Source organism: Leuciscus leuciscus (assembly GCF_965113295.1).
Source record: "Leuciscus leuciscus genome assembly, chromosome: 20".
In the NCBI taxonomy this organism is placed as follows: domain Eukaryota; kingdom Metazoa; phylum Chordata; class Actinopteri; order Cypriniformes; family Leuciscidae; genus Leuciscus; species Leuciscus leuciscus.
This window is the reverse complement of record NC_138744.1, coordinates 31474672-31494000: the sequence shown is the minus strand read 5'-3', so window position 1 is coordinate 31494000 and position 19329 is coordinate 31474672. Positions and strand designations below refer to the sequence as shown.

Genomic DNA, 19329 nt, shown 5'->3' with positions numbered 1-19329 from the left:
CAGACAATGTAGACATCCTTGTCTTTTTGAAAAAGAATTTGTTATTATAAGCTCAGGTATGCTTTGCTTTCTTTCTTTTATCCTTCTTTGATGATGTGGACATAGGCTTTATTTCACTATCCATGTTTCAAGGAAGATGATGTGCCTTCTTATGTTGCACTTTAAGTTGTTTTTTATTAATGGTCATTGGTCCATGTTTAAAGGAAGGAGATATTCCTTTTTATGTTGCACTTTAAGTTGTTTTTCATTAATTATGTTAAAAAGAAGATATTATGCCTTGTGCACTTTAAGTTGATTTTATATATTTTAATTTAATAATTTAAAAGTGTTAATAAACAAAAAGACAGAACTTATGTTTATTTGTCTTGTCTTTTTTTTTTTTCTGATCCGAAAAATGATCCGATTCGTGACTCTGATCCGAGAAACGTTCCGAACCGTGAGTTTTTTGATCCGTTGCACCCCTACCCAACGTGTGCATTCTCTTAAAAACAAACTGCTATAAGTGAAAATGGAACAGTGTGGTGGCATACAGTACCTTGTCACCAACAAAGACGAACAGTTTGCATACCAAATCTGGAGTGTGGGTACACCTTGCATGTTCTTCCTTTTATAAAAACAAATGGTTGTTGGTGAGGCATAATTGGACCAGTGTTTCCTGTTGATTCAATGTTTTGAAAAGGTTAAGATTTTACATTGTCAGGACACAAAAAAATACTGCATTTTATTGTTGGTTACAAACAAGCACTGAAGTTTTGCACGTGTTTACAACTGAAATAAACTGATAAAGGAATAAGTCCATGTTTGTCATTTGTGTATAGATGTAAAATCACTATTAAAAAAAGGATAGTGTGGTGACGCTTTATTTTACAAATTACATTTTTTTCCATCCAGGAAACAGAAAAAAAAATATTACCTCAACATCAGTAATTGTTGTTTCAGTTGCTGTGACAAGAATATATTTATTAGCCAAATACGACAATCATTGCAACATTGCATGAACGAACAAATTTACGTTGGCTAACCAAATTAATTTTACTGAGAAGAACTAAAACATTATTGCTGAGACAACTTGTGGCGATTTGGAAGAAATCCATACCGGCTTTTTCACTTTTCCTAATGGGCAGAAACCAATGAGTAAGTTAAGAGGAAATTTAATATAAAAGAGAGAGAGAAACTGAAGAGGAAGAGCAGGAAAAAACAAATGTGTAGGTTATCCGAGTGGGACACACGCTACCTAAAGGCAGTCGTTGCTGGAGTCTGTGTATGCGCTGACTGGGAGCGATCGTCCAATGACGGAGGAATTGAGCTCTGCATGGTTCGCCTGCCTGGTGCAACATAATCCAGCCTGTTTCGCATGCCTCAGGTATTAGTCTTGATGTCCATCATCTTTTAACCCCACGCCTAGTCTCCAAACTCTTTCCCCGGCATTAAATTTGCTTTGGTGTGGGCCGCTACACAGACTGCTTCACGCAGTCAACACATACACACTCATTACACATTACACCACACGCCAAACGCTTGTTTGATTATTTATTTTTCGTTCTTGTTTTTTACCATTCTTTCTTTTGGTTGTAATACGAATGTAATATGAAAAACTGAGTTAAAAAATTTTTTTTTTATTTTTTTTTTATTTAAGACATTTGTGAATCAAGTAGGCCTACTCTCTGTTTTTGTGGGTGAAATCAAACTTGAACTGAACTTGAGCAGCAATCTCCTTATTGTTTGTTTTCATGAATTCTTTTGTTATTTGAGGGAAAGAAAAAATACAAACGCTGTGTGAAAAGTGAACTGTGTAACTGTTTTTTTTTTTTTGGTATAAAATGTTTTCTTAAATAAAAATGTTTTGACATGAAACCCATCAATTTGTGAATGTGTCATTTAAGACCCTATTCTGTGTTATTGTGGGTATTGGAAGGAATTAATTTTGTGAATCGGTGGTTTGAGCTATTTTCTGGGAAGCTGAAACTTATTACATTTTTTTTTTTTTTTTTACTTGAAAAGTTTTGACTTGTCTGGCGCCTGAACAATTTAAATAAAATTTACATTTATTAATTAACCAAATTTGATTTGTTACGTTTACTATTTATTTTTTACAGTGTACTCCAAAGTCATCTGATTAATCTAATTTCCAGTGTCAGCTTTGTAAATGTAAGGAATTTTCAACAGTAAGAGAATATTTCCTTCATATCCGTGCTCATCTGAAGCGACATGAGACTGTGCCTTGTGCATTTGTAGGATGTACATTTCAAACTAATGTGTGCGGCACTTATAATTCACACAGAAACAGGAAACACAGCAGTTACACCTTAAAAGACTTTAAAGCTGAAGTTATTTGGTTTACTGTTATTACGTTTACTGCCAGAGCCCTCAGAAGGTTGTGCTACTAATAAGGGTTAGAAAATGTAGGCTATGATACACTTTCAGATACAGCAAATTGTAGTGAAATTTTTGAGGTCCTGCCCAAATTAATAGAGCTGGGAGTTGCTTCCATCTTAAGACTCGCAAATGTTCTGTGGCTGTTGATGAAGTTTTAGTTGAAATTAACTACTTGCTGAGCTCCGCATCTGTACCTGTGACCAAAGGTATTATTACTGGTGTATTCTCTAAATTTGCAGATTGATGATGTGATTATTAGTGAGCTTGCTACTGTTGTGTGTGAATTAAATCCATTAGGTAAAGCTATAGGAAAGAAAGGTCTCCTTGCTACATACTGTTGGAAAGTTTTCTTTTATCGAAGCAGAGACCAGGAGACAGTTGGGATCGCGTTCAACAGAAGTTATTCTTTATTGAGAACTCCGCTGTACATGGCTGCAGTACTTCCAACATTATCTAAAGTATGTAACGGTACATGGTATCTTATAGGCATTTTAGGAGGAGGGACTTTTGGGGGTGGAGACCTTCTTTTTACAAAATATGCAAATACAATATAGGCGTCAGCTCGTTACCAGAATTTCCGCAGCTCTGATCTCATCAGCATAACAGTGATCCAATCAGCCTGACTAGATCGCCCATACATTAACATTATCATAGAGACAAAAGCACAGCTGTACATTGAGCTTACTGGTCAGGAAATGCATAAGGACAAAGGGTGAGGGTGAGAGTCTCAGGAATTGACTCATTTAGAGAAACAGGACTGGCAGGAAATCTCTTGATATAATCATCATAACAGCTGCTAAACTTTCTCAGTTTATATTGGAATCTAAATTAAAACCTCAAATGCTAAAATCAGTAATCTTCACTGTGATGTTATGTAAGGAAGCATATCTGAAATAGATTCTTAAAATTTGTAACCCTTCAATACTTTAAGCGAAAGCTATATTTACAAAGAACATTTCCGTGTTGTGGAGCCTGTTGAGTTCATTCTGGATGTAAAAAAAAAAAAAAAGGACCTTTCAGTGTGTTCCTTTACTCCAGTCCTTGCAGCAGATTTTGTCTAACACTTGCAAACATTGTAAAAGGCCAAGAACAAAAAAACGGATATCTCACAAAACATTAACAAGAGTACAAGTATTATAGGGCAGTACTTTAAAGAAAAAAAAATTCTCTTTAGTGACGAATTGCGAATTTCAATTACACTATATGTAGATGATTTTGAGATTTGTAACCCTCTTGGAACATCATGCAAAAAATAAACTGTGTGGCGTCTTCTTGATTCTGAATGATTTGTTGGCAGGTTCAAATTCTGCAGTGTCTTCCATTTATCTAGCTATCTTATACATTGGAACACGTCAGTGTTTTCATCTCTCAGCTCGGTGACTCTTTCAAAGGCACAGTCCAGTCTGTGGTAGCAGACAATCCTGGAGCCCATGGCTTAGCTGGCTTTGTTGAGAGTGTTTCTGGGCATTACATATGCAGATTCTGTACAGCACAAAAATCCGAGATTCAGTGTAAAGATGTAAAATCTGGTACTTTCCCTCTTCGAAAAAGAAATATTCATAAAGCACATGTTGAGTTAAAAGAAGGTGTATTCTTTCTGAAAGCTTTGCCCATTCAGGTTATCCTCCTGATATTGCTCACGATTTGCTTGAGGGTATTGTTCCGGTGGAGCTAGTAAAGTGCTTTAATCTTGTTATTTCAAAGAAGTATTTCACTCTGGGCACCCTAAGTTCCTTAATCCAGAATTTCCCATACAAGCAGGACGACAAAACCAATAGACCACATGTTAGGGTGCTTTCACACCTGCCTCATTTAGTTCAGTTGAATCGCACTAGAGTTTGTTTGATCCCCTTGGTGCGATTCGTTTGGGCATGCAGTGAATGCAGCAATCGCACTCGGGTGTGCACCAGTGATGCGCGGGTTGATCCGAAATGAGCGGGTGCCTGCGGTCACCCGCGGTTACCCGCGGTTACGAGTCATCCAAAAATATTTTTAATGATATTCGGGTCGCGGTCGGTCGGGTCGTTTGAAATAAAGATGCCAATTAAACCTTTGTAATTTATATAGTTCTAGACACAATTTTGAAATACATAGGCCTACACTTTATTGGCTGAATAACTGGCGCGAAGATGACGCACGAGCTCAGTCTGCAGGTAGAGATGGAGGCGGCAAAAGAAAAGGTGAAGACTGGGGAGTGGAAGCTCCGCAAATACACAAACAGAAAAAGCAAAGTGTGGGAGACATTTGCCGAAGTAATAAAAGATGATGACCAACGTGCTGGCTTTGTCATGTGTACTTCTTGCGATGCTATCTACACATTTGATAGCCACAAAACTGGCACGACCAACATGGCGCGTCACAAGTGCGGCCCCGGTAAGCCATCACAGCCGAATAGAGCAGCGTCAGGCCAACCCAGGCCACAAACTATAGATGCTTTTATGCGCCCTGACCACACGAAAATTCCTCTTCAAGTGAAGAGTAAATTTGTGGATAATTGTGTGGACTTTTGTTGCACAGACCTGCGCCCCTTTGATATTGTTTCGGGGGAAGGTTTTACGAAAGTGGCCCAGGGTCTCATCAACATTGGAGCACGTTATGGCTCAGTCGACGCAAATGGAGTGCTTCCTCATAGGCAGACAGTCTGTGATCGAGCTAAAAAACAGGCCATGGTCGAGAAAGAAGCCTTATCCGAGGTTCTGAAGTCAGCGGTGCGTGACAATGGAGGGGTTGCAATAACGACTGATATGTGGACTGATGATTTTAACAGAAGGTCCTACACTGTCTTAACGTGCCATTATATCACAGAGGATTGGAAGCTGGCAAGCCGTGTTATGTGCACAGTGGAATTCGATTCCACATTGCCCAAAACAGCAATCAACATCCACGAACAGATTAATGAGCAGCTGTGTTCTTACGGGATCTCATTTGATCAAGTGGTGCTCGTGAGTGACCAGGGCTCTAACATTAAAGCTGCCCTAAAAAATTATCACTGGATACCATGTGCAGCCCATGTTCTGAACACAATTCTGAAACATACGTTCAGTGGATCTGACATTGAGGAGGTAACGGAGATGATTGACGCGTGCAAGGGCATTGTCAAATATCTTAAAAAAGCCAGTGCAAGCACAGCTCTCCCATATGGCTTAGTCCAAGATTGTGAGACTCGTTGGAATAGCAAAATTGACATGCTTAAATCTGTGAGCAAGCAATACAGGGAAATTAACGAGCTACTCGAAAGCAGGGGGCAGTCAGAGCGCATGGAAGGCATATATCAAAACACGCTCACAACCGTGATAGATTTCTTGGAGCCTTTCAAGAAAGCATCTGAGGAGTTGCAGGGAGAGGACTACCCGACACTGTATTTAGTGATGCTGTGGTTTTACAATCTGAGCGCACACTGCAGACCAGTCTTTGGAGACCCAGAGTACATGGCTTTGCTCCGTACGCGCGCACTTTCTCTACTCCATCAAAAGTTAATCCTCACAGACACGCACAAAATCGCCCTATTCCTCTGCCCCCGCTACAAAAGTCTCAAAATGATGACCGAGACTGAAAGGAAAAATCTCCACAGAGTCGTTGGCAACCTCATATACCCTGTGTCTCTTGAAGCCGCGGACTCTCCTGAGACTTCAAGCACTACAGCACCACAGACATCTACAGGCGAGGGTAAGTGGCTGCGTTATTAATGATGAATGGGATATTTCAATTTAATGCTGGTAAATGACATTATTGACAAGTGCTATTTTACCTTCCATAGACGTCACTAACGAAAGTCAGAGAGAGAAAAGACCTAGAGTGGACTTCGCTGAATGGGCCGATGATGCCGCTGATGTGGGCCTGACGAACGAATTGGAGCGTTACTGTGCTGCACACTTTACGCTGGATGACTGTGACGAGGACCGGTTGCTTGAATTTTGGGAGAGACAAGCACCCACCTTCCCGAGGCTTCGTGCACTGGCAAGGAGGATCCTCTGCGTTCCAGCATCAAGTGCAGCCAGTGAGCGCACATTCAGCTCCGCAGGTCGTGTCATAGAGGCAAGAAGAAACCGTCTCAACCCAGGGACGGTTGATTCAATATTATTTCTACACAGCGCGAGGAAAGCTAAAAATAAGTAGGCTAATCTTCTGTTTTAGGCCACCTTATAGCCCTTTTAAGCCCAAGTTAGGCTTACTGTATCTGATTTAGGTTCCTGTGTTAGTTTTATGGGTATATTTGTGTAGGCTAAACAATGCAGCCCATTTTATTTTCTTATACAAATGCATATTTTGCGTTTATCTTGTATTAGGCTACTTTTTTTTTTTTTTTTTTTACCAACAAGTGGCACCCTTTAACCTTCTTTTTAAGCCCAGGTTAAGTTTACTGTGTGTTTCAGTTTTCAGTTTTACTTTCAATGGTATTTGTGAACATTTATTTATGGATATTGTAGCCTCAGTCTTTGGCTTAGCCTACCTGTTTTTGTTCGTCTAAAATGCGTTAATAAAAATGTTATTAACATATTCTATGCCTGCATTTTGTGCTTGTGAGACCTTCAAACATCGCATTCATCAATAATATGCATCTAGACAGCTGAAATGGAAAATGATGGGCCGCCAGTTTTGGATGGGCCAGGCCAATTGTGGGTGGGCCTTCAATTAAAAACGTTAAATAAAATAAAATAATAAAAAAACGTTATCCAATCACTGCTTAACCTAATAAAAAATATTGACTAATATAGCCTACTGTTATGTTATATGTGCGTATACATAATATAGATTTTAATAGCTTGATGCTCTTTAAATATTTTGTTGCATTGTTAAAAGTAAATCCGCGATCGCTCTCCATGGTTCTGACCAAAGAAGAGCGCTTTGGAATCTCCATTACGCATCATACGCATCATACCTGGGCTGCATTTTCCGATAACGTTGTCTCTTAGCGCGCTACGAAGACTCTTAAGGTATAACTTAACTAAAGGTATACTACCACTAAAGGTATATCATTGCTAGGCGTCTTCAGGGCTATCATCCACTCGCGAGGCAGAGGCGCTGAAAGGCAGAGGCGCTGGCGCCCTCCTACGGCGCTGTTTTTTGTAAAACATGATTTTGACGACTTCATTAAGTTTTGTTTTATAGAAAACTCTTTTTAAAAGATTTTCGTTTTGTATAAATTGTATCTTAATTTTGATCAATGTTTTATCAATCAATTGCCCGTATTTAATACATAAGAAGCAAATATATAGCAGACAATGTAATAAGGCGTCGGCACGATCACTTGCATTGCATGTGAACTGGAGGGCGCCGAAACTCAGCTTGTGCCTCACAGATTTGAGAAATATAGGCTATATATTACAGAAAGCTTGAAATGTCTACTTTTAAACGAAAATATTCAAACCAAAATAAATAGGCTACTCTCTTCCATATGAAATGTGCATTTCTCTCTGGCGTTCATGGCGAGTCCGCATCGCAAACTTCATCTTTGCAGAGACACAGAAAACACCAGTTTATTACTAAACAATTAAATGTCTTCTTGCTAATTTAGACACATTCATAATCATTACTTAAAAAAAATGCGGGTCAGGAAGCGGGTCGGGTACAATATTTTCTGTTTCTTTTTTTGCGGTCCGAGTTTCGGGCGGGTTAGTTGAAAACGTCGGTCGGGTGCGGGTTGTTTATACATTGACCCGCGCATCACTGGTGTGCACCAAAAGCGGACCAAACAAGCGGACCGAGACCACCTCTCAAACGAACTCTGGAGCGGTTCATTTGTGGTGAGAACGTGATCCGACCTCGAGCAGACCCAACTGCCAAAGAACTGCGCATTTTTGGACTAAACCAGCTGCCATAGTCAGCTGCGCTGTGCATTATGGGATGAGGACAAATGTTTGTTGACAGTTTGCACTTTTGGCATGGCAGCTTGCGGACAAAATTGGAGTTGTTAGGAGTTGCGGAGCCTCAAAGAAATTTGGTCTGCACTCTTAACTTTATCAGTTAAGAGCATGCTCTCTCCGCCACAACCATCTTGCAGCACATATTCGTCTTCGCAAAATACTAATTACAACATCGTATATAATGAAGCTCATAAGTTTCTTCATAAATTGCCTGTTTTTGTACTTTCTGCTTTTCCCTGCTTGAGAATTTTTGTCCAATGAATGGAAGACCTTAGCACAAGTGTGGTTTTGTTTATAAATTTTGGTTCACTTGCAAAAAAGGCAGTGTGAAAGCTAACCACACCAAAAAAAATTTCAATTAATTTGCCTTGCCTAAATTCATAACGACATCACCACATAGCCTAACACTTGCGACATCACCGACACGCGCGAATGAGGACTCCTCAATGTTTTTAAAACAGACTAAAAAACTACATCCCACATCAAAATTGAATTGCAATGTGATCCATTCAAAAACTGTCAAGAGTGCTTGTTTTAACAGACGCATAATTTCTTATACAGATCCAAGATGATCCACTACTATAGTCCTAACATTGAGAGAAAAATGTATTTGATCATCTTTGTACACAGCGAGGGTTAATTACCTCTGCTTTTGGAAGTTTTGTGATAGTTTCACTGATGCCCTTGACCACACACAAAAAAGTTGAATGATTGCATGTACGTGGGTCAGGTGACAGAGGTCATTTATTTTGCGTTTAGTTGAATGACGTATTTCAGTGCGTTTCTATTCAAAGTTGTTGCTCTTCTTATTAGTATTAGCCAATTTGTTGTTACAATTAAAATTTAATTAACACTTTACAATAAGGTTCATTAGTTAACTACATTAGTTAACATTAACTAATAATGAACTGCACTTATACAGCATTTGTTCATCTTTGTTAATGTTAATTTCAACATTTACTAATACTTTATTAAAATCTTGTTAACATTAGTTAATGCACTGTGAACTAACATGAACAAACAATGAACAGGTTTATTTTTATTAACTAACATTAACAAAGATGAACAAAAACAGTAATAAATGTATTGCTCATTGTTAGTTCATGTTAGTTAATACATTAACTAATGTTTAATAAAGGAACCTTATTGTAAAGTGTTACCAATTTAATTTATTTATTTTTGGAACATTATCCTTAAATCATCACAGCGACCCATTTTTGAAGTCTCACGACCCAGGGCTTGAAAACCTGTGATGTACATGATAGGGAGTCAGCTGTCTTCACAAAGTGTTCTGTTTGGTAGTGTAATACCTATTCTGAACTTCTTACATCTTGCCCCTGAAAAATACCCCCTAATTCTGCCCCAGCCCTCAGTGTTTCTCTTTGTGATGCAATGCTTAGTGGGATGTTTTGACCATCACACACACACAATGTTTGTGTTTCTTGTGCTCTGTAACATCAAGGCCTGTGAGCAGACTGAGAAAGCAAAAGAGGAGAGGGTCCTAGGGATCTATGTGGTCCAACCACCAAAAGAAGTGACCACTGTAATTGAGGAAGTAGAGGTAGACTGTGCTGTGTGCCATCACTTTGCTTATGGGCATAATTTATGCTCTGGATTTGAGGTCCCCATCCAACCTGCAGCATAAAGGTCTTTCAAAAGCTGTTTCTGAATCTGGAAGGACAAAGGCTGTCAGACAGAGTCCAAAAGCTGAAGCTGAAGATGTTTGAGTAGATCAGTTTTTTTGTTTGTTTTTTGTCTGCATTTCTGTTATAACTGTTTCTGTTAGTGGTGCACGATATATCGGCCGCCGATATAATATCGGCCGATATGGTCATTTTTTTACACATCGGTATCGTTCCGATGTCAAAATATGGCCGATGTGAACAGGCCGATATTTGACGTGTGAAGTTGAAGATGAAGTTAACGATGCTGACTCGATCTTAGCAGTAGTGAACGTGCCTGAGAGAAATACACATTTCATACAGATGACATAAGCAGAGAACAGTCTGTTTTCTTTCGTTTTGAATTGTTCTGTTTAAAAATAGACATTTCAAGCTTTCTATATATGTCTCCGGTCTGTGAGGCAGGTAGATTTCGGTTCCAGGCAATTGGTTGATGAAACATTTATAAAAATTAAGATACAATTAATACAAAACAAAATTAAATTTAAAGACAGGCTTTTTGTGCTTTCTGTTTGAGGTCTCTGTGAAAGTTTTGAAGCAGTCTTAGTGGCGCTTTCAGAGCGCTCACGTCAACTGTCCCGTCCGTAACATTGTTAACGCAGTCCAGTGCGACTTATGTTTTTTTCCTCTTCATGACACATTTTTGACTGATCGTTTTTTGACTCGTAGATATTTGAATATATTGCTTGATATTTGATACCCGTTCGAATTAGATTTTTCTCAAAAGTGACAGCACGTGTGATTTGTGGATTACTGATAAGCGCGAGTGGAGAAACAGGCGTTTATTGATTCATTCTCAGTGTTGAGAAACGTAGCCTTCATGTGTTACGTTATTGTATTAATAATAACTAAAGTAGCCTACCTAATTATGTTACATATTTATTTTGTATGAAAACTAACGCGTGCGTTCGTAAAGTAGGCTACCGTTGTATCAGTGCTGCGCGAGCTCTCTCTCTCACAAACACGGACACGCGCACACACAGAGAGAGAAGATAATTGTAAAATGAAAAATTGACGGGCTAAGTTAAAATTTTGTTCTTGCTTGTTTTTTTTCTGTCAAAATATCAGAAAGTATTTTGTATTATCCATCCGTGTTTTTAAAATTCGTTAAATGACGGACGTTTTACTGTTAACACAGCCCATGTCGGATTCGTCTTATAGCCTAGGCTACTTGTTATTATTTTTAGAATGATTCGTTATGCTATTATTGGACTCCTGTCTATTCATTGTCAACTGTTTTCTATAAATATGTTTGTATTGGCTAACATTTATTCAGTTAATGAGTGTCCTGTTTAAAATGTGCAATGTTCAAACGCAAAGACAGCACGTCACAAATAGAAGCCCTTTTCCCTGTGGTATTTTTTAGTATCATATTTGGATATTGGAATAATAAATAAAGTAGCCTATCTTAATTTTACACAATGTTCCTGTTTTGTTTTGTTTTTTTACTGTTTTCTAAGGGTTTCTTAATTTTAGACAAGTTGACCACACTGTAAAAAAAATTACATCCCCAAGTCAAAAATTTCAAGTGACCGATAACATCTAAATTTTTCAATTAGTCTGACGTATTATTTCTCATTGAGCCAATGTTAACAGACTATTGCAACAAGAATTTCACTTGGGCCAATTGAAAAATTTAGATGTTATCACTCACTTGAAATTTTTGATTTGGGAGGGTTAGACATTTTTGACAGTGCAGCACACATTACTGTATGCAATGCAGTATAATGCATGCGTGTCGTATGTGACATATTTTGCACACAGGTAAAGGTGCCCAATATCAGTCATTTAAAAAAAAAAAAAATGTGTTTTGGAAAATAGCTCTTTATTTGATAATCATTCAAATTTGTTTTCTATACAGAGATATCGACATCGGTAAATATCGGTATCGGCCATAACAGCAATATTAATATCGGTTATCGGTATCGGCCACAATTTTCACATCGGTGCATCACTAGTTTCTGTTAAACATATCTGTTTATATCCTATCATACCTGCATTAAGCTTATATCGGCTAATATTTTGTTCCAGTTGTTCAGTTGCAGATTATAATTGTTATTAACCTAAAATGAAATATGATTCATGACCTGTGAGGCAACAACAACTTGTAGAATTTTAATGTTTATTTAGTTTTAAAAGTTGTAAATGTAGGGTCTGGGTGATCCATTTTTAGCTGAACATATCAGAAAGTTTGGGTGGAAGAGAAAGGGCACTGTCACATTTATCATTGATTTATCATGTCGGGGAAGTATAAAGGGGTTCAAGCACACCTTAACATGGAGAAATCCCTTAATCCATTTTGTGCCATGTGCAGCCCATTCATTAAATTTGGTTGGCACCAACACTGTTGATAGTTGCAAAGTAGCTGGTAGTTTAAAAAAAATAATAATTTGTTCAGTCAATTAATTCAGGCATGAATGTGTTTCTCAGTGTACAAAGCACAAAACGATGGCAGACGAAAGTGCAGAACCAGATGTGCTGCATGATGCAAGGAATACATTTAGAGTAGAGACATTCAATGTCATCATGGACATGCTTGTCATGATCCTGGTTCTTTTCTCTTTTCTCTCTCTGTCTCCATCTGCAGGCTTCTCTCTGTTCCTATTTCTCTTGCTCTCATCTGCTCTCTCTTACACACCCATTATCACTCACTCATCCCCATCAGCTGTTCCTCGTTCTCTCATCCTCACACCTGCTCTCTATCTCCTGTCATTAGTCTCTCTATTTCTAGCTCTCTCTTCCTCCTCTTCTCCGTCGGATTATTATTGTCCGTCACGTATGTTACTGACTATTGTGTTCTATCTACAGAATATTAGTTCAGTCCAGTCCAGTCCTGTCTGTCCTTCGCTGTCTGGTTATTATCTGTTGTATGTTACCTGATTTGTGCTTTGCCCAGTTTCCTGCCGTGGAGAGTTGCAGATGGTCCGACGCCTCACCAGCATTCCTGGTCTCGCTTCACACAAGCCTTCCTGACCTGCCGCTTGAGCATCTCACAGTCTCTACTGGAATATTTTTATTGTGAACATCCTTTGTTGACCGGCCATAGCGGCTTTGCCTTATTTCTATTAAAGGGTAACTAAACCCCTGGTCAGAGCCTGACTCCACCCACTGGCAATATTTGAAAAATGCTAGAAAAGTGGGCAGACCCAAGCGGAGATGGAGAGGACGAACCGTGAGCGGGAGGGCGAGCACCTGAGAGATGTGCTGTCAAACTCTCTTAAATGGAGAGTTTGCTCACAGGGTCGCAAGACGACGTAAAGTACATGCATCTGATGAGTTTTATCGAGTTGATGTCAATAGCGCGCGCTCTCTGTAAGCATATTCATATTTTGCTGCTATGTGAAAAAATCCAGCAAAATACCCTTTAATAGAAATAAGGCAAAGCCGCTATGGCCGACACGTTTGTCGACCCCAGAGGATTAACTTTAGCCTAACCATAAATTGTGATTAAAATATATATGATCACTCACATCAAGACGCCGCTGCAGTGGAGTCCATGCAGGAGTAGAAGCTAGCAGCGTTTGGCACTGCGTCGCTTTTCAGCGCGAGCTGTGTGGAGAAGCCCATTTCCACCTCTATTGCGTTGGAGAAGCAATCCCGCGTAAAATGCAGGTTTCACACTCACGGTCTTCCAGGCCAAGTGCATGTAAACACTGGCGCCGAATTTCCAAGTCTGCTGGAAAGCTATGCAGTCCAGCAGTGCTGTTGCAACCAGCAACACTACATCTACGTACCCTCCTGACCACTCTACTAAATACAGATAACGCTAGCTCATAACAAGGGCGTGGTGAGCTAGTACCAGGGGCGTGGTGAGCTGGAACCTGCTTACGTCACCTGCCACCGCTTACGTCACTTGCCACCGCAAACATCCAATAGGAAAATTAAACTGCAGTAGCCACCGTTCAACCTGAAGAGGGCAGCACTCAGACGTTTTTACACCATATATTGTCAAATTAAAACACTTTATACCCAAATGTCAAAAAAGTTACTCGAATCAATGAACAGCACTAATAAAGCCCCATTCTTACAGATCATTAACTAAACAAGTTGGTTTAGGGTTAAGTTACCCTTTAAAGAGTTATTTCACCTGCTTTTCGCCTTTTGGATTCTCTCTCTCTCTGCATACCGTGACAATGCTCACATCCTGTCTTCAACATTGTTTGGAGGCTTACAAACACCTGACGGTGCTGTTTGGTGTTCTTTTCATGCCCGAAAACTTTGACATTACGGCAAGTGCCGACTCGCTCTCAGCCTCGTACCTGCTAGATTTGGATAAGAGCCTAGCAGAAAAACTGGCCCATTTCAGATCATTCATGCAAAATAAACAAAAAATTCCCTTTTCCTGAACGAGTACACTGCGTTAAGACTTTTTCTAACACTGCCAGTTACGAACTGCAAGGGAGAGCACTCATTTTCTAAAATATCTTGAGTTAAAAAACAAACTAAGAACAAGAATGTGCCAAGAACGTCTCAACTCTCTATCGCTTATGGCCATTGAGTCCGAACTCTTAAAAGAGTTCAGTTTCAATGAAGTGGTGGATGACTTCACGAAAAGAAAGACAAGATGGTTTTGGTAACCATATGCTGGATTGTATAATTGTCAGGGCCTGCAAAAATTGTGCTTGTAATTGTGTGTTTTCTTAAATTGCATTTTCTTGCTTGATGATCTGATGTTTACAGGCATGTGATCTTTGTCACAGAGTGGTTTTATGTAGGGATGGGCATGATTAATCGACGATCGATAATTGATCGTTAAGAATTTCGTCGATCACGTTTATTTGTTATCGATTAAACTAATGCAGGTTGCGTTGCGTAGTGTGAGTCTTGAAGCAATGGAATTAATTTTAGCGCGGAAGTACCTGTGCATCCCGGCAACGTCAGTCCCCTCAGAGCGGGTGTTTTCGGCGGCTGGACTGGCTGTCACCAGGTTGCGGTCGCGTCTGATCCCAGATCATGTCAACATGCTTATCTTTCTCAACAGAAATCAGTAGACTGGTGCAGAAGTTCTATGGGAACTTCATGCATTTTCTCAGATCGGATAGCTATCTGATTTATCAAAACGATTCCATTTACACCTGGTCACATAAATGTGTTTTTGCAAAACGGATATAAATACGATCTTGAATTCCCGCGCTATATGCATATTTAAATTGTTGCACGTCATCGAAAGCAACTGATATGAGCTGCATTTTATTGATCATCAGCGAAAATTTCTAAATCAAAGACCGCAACAAGATATTGCGGCAACAGCCCTGGTAAGATCATTTCGGTTCTTTACTTTTAATGAAGATGATTGTGTGTTGATGAATGACTTTGATTTGCGATAGTTAGCACGTTGGCTTGATGAATAGATGCTCATCTGTGGTGATGTGTGTTGAAGTAGCGTCGTCATATCTGGATATAACATGACATATAGCCTATAACACGCTCTCACACGTTTATTTCTTATCATTTTTGGGATAAGTCAAATTTACATATGTGGTTTCAACAACCAGATGCATTTACTCTTGTCCAGTTTCGTCTGGAATGCGTCTCAGATCTCCTCCTGAAGTGAGCGATCGGATTTAAATCCGTCTCGAATGTGTTTCGGAGGGCATTTAGATTTGGTCTTTTCACGACCGGGTAGCTATCCGATCACAGAAAACGGATGAAGTGGCCATGGGTCTCTGTTTAAGAACGCCGGCTCGCAGCTGCAGGTTCCGCTGGTTTAGAGCACCGCAGGAATCTTCAAGTCTACCGAACGTCCAGTTTCACTGCCACAAGTTGATCTTCTTGTAATAAAGATCTCATCGAGGACAAACAAACTGTATTTTTGTATTTTCATTGCATTTTTAATTTATAAAAAGTTAAAGAAATAATTAATTTCAATATAAAAATATTAATGATTAATCGATAGTCGATCGTTAATTCTCCCGACGATCGACTAAGAAAATTTAATCGAATGCCCATCCCTAGTTTTATGGTGACAAATCTTTCTTTGATTCATGTGATGCATTAAAGGTAGGGTAGGCAATTTTCAGAGCGGCTAACAATAGCAAGCTAGCTTTGAAAGCATGAGATCCCACCCTCATGCCTCCTTCAAAACACATGAACACAGTGCGTTCACAGCAGAGTCTGCAAAGCGTCACGAGATGAGAGACGGCGTTAAACTACCTCATGTCTCAAAGTACATAATATTACAATAATAATGAACATAAAGAACTAAAAGAGCCCTAACCTGTACCATCTGACTGCTGCAGTTTCATTTCGGTGTTGATAGTGCTGCCATTGAAACGCATAAATTAGAGTCATGAACCGCTTCGATTATAACGTCACAGGTTTCCATCTCTTTCAAATTACAGTATGTCGTTCACACAGCATAAGCTCTGTGTTTTGGTTCAGGAGGAACTGTAAAAGGTGGCTGCTGTTTCTGTTGCAGTGCTCGGTGACTGAATGCAATGATTGGACGAACATTTTATGGTCCTATGCCTTCCACAGACAATACATTTAGACCACTTAACTTAGTGATTGGTATCAGGATGTGAAGATCACCTACCCTGCCTTTAAATTTGACAGTTAGGGTGAATGCAGGTAAAGTGGGCCATCAGGTCAAGTGGGCCGTTTAAGTTTGATTGTACTGTGCTCAATGGGTTTTCACTTTCAGAGCATGACAATGGTTAAAGGTAGAAAACCCTCTGACATAAGATTTTATTTTCTAAATTATAAGGTTGCTCACTAAATGTAAACAAATATTACTGTAACAGTTCCTGTTTTGTTTGTTACTACAGTTAACAGGGGAATAAAATGCAAAGAATAAAATGTTTAAAATGTGTTCGTTTTCTTGTAAGGTGTTTAAATATTGCTGGCCCACTTTGGCTAATTGTGTTAGATTCAGGTAAAGTGGGATTCAGGTAAAGTGGGTGACCTTTAACCTTCAGTAATTAAACTCAAATTCATTAAATAAATTGACATTCACCGGTTATTTTATAGTTGACATGTATAATCTACCTTTTTAGGAAACAGAAATGAGTGTGTCATTAGGAAATTCAAGTCAGAGATGGAAGAAAGAAAAGAAAGAGCAGAAAATAAGACGAGGCATTAAGTTCAATCTGTAGAGTGAAGAAAAGATGAGAGGAGCAAAATGTAGATGCAGAATATCTAACGCTTTAAAATATGGACACAATTTAAGTTCATTTAAAGAGTTTAGAGAAAACAGACAGAAAAAAGTTCTCAGTATGGTTACCATTTTAGATGTTCCTCTTATTGAATTTTTGTTAGCCTATTTGTAGTTGCATGTGTTGTAGTCCCCTTTTAATATGGTGTAGAGTTCATTTTCATCCATAGTCTGATATCTGAATACTCTGATATTCAGATTTCATCATATTTGATGTCAAAACAACATGTTCTATCAGATGTTTTGAATTTTACACATGCATTTAAGTGAACGGATGAATTTTACTCATCATATGCTTTTGGGTTTGTTAAATGTGTTGTGGAAAATGTTTGTTAATATGTGTTAATAAATCATGTGTTTTTATAAATCAGGGATGGCCCACTTAACCAGACCAGGTGGCTCACTTTACCTGAAAAGAAATTGGTCTGGATGACAAATCCAGACAAATGTAAACCCTGAAAAAATTTGAACTTATTAATTGAAAAGGTCGTTTTGATTCCTAGGAATTAAACAAACTTACCAAGTCTTATGTTTTTCAGAAACGCTGAAACATGTTGGTGTCCTGTCCAGCTGTGATACAAGAAAGAAAAAAAATTAATTACTTTAGAAGATAAATAAAGATACATTAAAATCACTAATGGTATATTGTGTTGCTTAGTGTTGTTGTCGTTGCAATTGTTGTTAAAAGCACTGCCATCCATACAGGCAGCGCCTATTGCTTGGTTTCACATCGACATAAAAACATCTCTAATACAATTTGAATATTTAATCCAAGTTTTAGGTGGCAACACCTTAAGAGCAAGAATCGTTAGTCTTGTTTACTCAAAAATTACCAAGCCAATTAGCCTGTTCATGGCACCATTATAAAAAAAAAACGTATATTTATGTAGGCAATCTAGGCATTAATATGTTTAGTATTAATTTAAACATATATGATGACACTATTAACTATTAATCATTCATATATGTGTGTTTGTGTACTTCCTCTACCTGAATAAGCAGAAATAAACATGAGGTCAATTCTGAGGTAAATATTCCAGTCAGTCTCCTGCGCGACAAAAGAGTAGACATACGGTGCGAGCGCGGATGTAGTAATATATAATTACTATGGCATTTTAATTAATATAATTATACATTATTACTATTAACCCTCTGGAGTCTGAGCGTTTTTTTGGGCCCTGGGGGTGTTCTGACATGCCCTGACATTTGTGCTTTTTTCAGTTGCTTATAAACATATTAATGGCAAAGGTGTAAATTCACTCTATATAGCACAAACAGGACTACAATAATATGTGAGCCACATGTATGTACATGTTTTCATTTTTGAGAGAATAATGTTTATGCGTGGTTATCGAAAAAACTAAAAATTAAAATTTTTGAAATAAGACCACAAAACACATACTAAATATGTGGCAATAAGACTTTTGACTTATGGATGTCGTCGCCTATAGTTTTTTCTTCAAAATTATGTGAAAATAGTCTTGCTTTATCGTTCACATAAAACCATACATTGATTTAAATTGATGTAAAACAGGTTTTGCTTGGAAAGCCAATATGCGAGGGGGCGTGAACGAGGAGTGGTTTACACCTTAGAATACACCCACTCTGCATAATGATGAGCCATTCACTCAGGTGTGACACTGACTGAGCCACAATGAAAGGACAAAAGATATATTTAGAAGAAGACTTATATTGACCATTTAAGATTTTGCTTACATCTATCTTGTAAATATGTTTTGCTATTTTATTAAAATGGTTACAATTACAACAATAATTACAATTTCAACAATATTTCAAGTGTACTCTTTCTTTGTAAAAAAAAAATGATTATAGGCCCTACATTTTATCTATGTATTCATTAGTTTGAATATAACCAACATTGGAACACAGCTAACATCTTAGTTGATGACTTTATTTTTGACAAAAATCGTATTTTATATATAGAAATGGCTAAACAAAAGCTTATTTGATGTGGCAGTATATTCTACAGTAAAAACTGTACCCAAATCTACTAAACAAAATGTTGTCTTTCATATTTCGTCTGACTGTAACGTTGTTTTCATGAAATATTAGGGCATATTGTTAATTTGCAGTTTAATACGTTGCTTATACAAATAGCCTACATTTTATTTCAACATTCAGTCGATGTTTACTTATCTCAGTATAGCAATACAGTTTGCTAAAACATCATCATTCATTCACACACGCGATTTAAATTTAAACTGTCTTTGCCAGCTGTGGTAAACAGCGCGCA

At 38.3% G+C, this 19329-nt stretch overlaps 1 long non-coding RNA gene across 1 annotated transcript in view; it reads right to left on the bottom strand.

Moving 5' to 3' along the window:
• The window catches only part of LOC309484291, a 68575-nt gene that overhangs the window by 47583 nt on the left and 1663 nt on the right, over positions 1 to 19329 (bottom strand). The window contains exon 2 of the long non-coding RNA XR_014200826.1: positions 17596 to 17645. This is a non-coding gene — a long non-coding RNA (uncharacterized lncRNA). The remainder of the gene's footprint in view (positions 1 to 17595; positions 17646 to 19329) is intronic.